The following is a 432-nucleotide window of genomic DNA, read 5'->3' on the forward strand; positions in this document are numbered from 1 at the left end:
CTCCTTCGCCATAAGGCCCACTGTTCCGTTACTCCTGTTCTTCCTAAGGTCTCTTAGTGTAGTCTACCGGCTTCGCGGACTAAGGCTAGGGTCTCTTCGTATCCTGACCCCCAGCCCGAAGCCAACTTGGTGTCGTCTTCGTTCACCACCCACCCCCGTCCACCCTTCGGCTTGGCTTCTCCCGCCACACCCCCATTAAGTTGTTGCTCGCACGTCCTACCAGTTCCTCCCCTTCTAGCGCGAGAGGCCGGCAGCATCTTCCAATGGCCGTGTTCCCCGCCCCACACACCCTCTCCGTTTCCTGAGGCTCCCCCAGCCCTATTTTGGTACAGCCCGGTCACGCCCCCTCGCGGACGCTGTTGGTACGCGCCGCGCTCCCCCGCTCGCCGCAGTGGTTTGGCCGCGGCGACCCCTCTCCCGCGGCGCGTCCCC

The sequence above is a fragment of the Suricata suricatta genome, chromosome 16 (genome assembly GCF_006229205.1).
Source record: "Suricata suricatta isolate VVHF042 chromosome 16, meerkat_22Aug2017_6uvM2_HiC, whole genome shotgun sequence".
Lineage (NCBI taxonomy): Eukaryota > Metazoa > Chordata > Mammalia > Carnivora > Herpestidae > Suricata > Suricata suricatta.